Source organism: Alexandromys fortis, unplaced genomic scaffold (genome assembly GCF_014885135.2).
Source record: "Alexandromys fortis isolate MF-2015 unplaced genomic scaffold, M_Fortis_MF-2015_v1.1 scaffold_396, whole genome shotgun sequence".
In the NCBI taxonomy this organism is placed as follows: domain Eukaryota; kingdom Metazoa; phylum Chordata; class Mammalia; order Rodentia; family Cricetidae; genus Alexandromys; species Alexandromys fortis.
Window position 1 is genome coordinate 163,056 of NW_026068281.1, and position 432 is coordinate 163,487.

The window sequence follows — 432 nt, forward strand, 5'->3', positions numbered from 1 at the left end:
GAAAAATCCATCAAGATGAATTCTCAATTCTGAAAATCTGTACTCCAAACACAAAGGCAACCACATTTGTAAAAGAAACATTACTAAAGCTTCAACACCCTACTCTCAACAAAGGACAGAACTGCCAGACAAAAACTTAAGAAAGGTTGAGAAAGTTTTCTTCGATAATTTTATTAAATATATTTTCACTATCCTGAGTGAGGTAACCCAGACCCAAAAAGATGAACATGGGATGTACTCACTCATAATTGGTTTCTAGCCATAAATAAAGGACATTGAGCCTACAATTTGTGATACTAGAGAAGCTAAATAAGAAGGTGAACCCAAAGAAAAACATATAGTCATCCTCCTGGATATGGGAAGTAGACAAGATTGCAGGGCAAAAACTGGGAACTTGGGGGTGGGGTGGGATGGGGGTAAGGGGAAATGGGG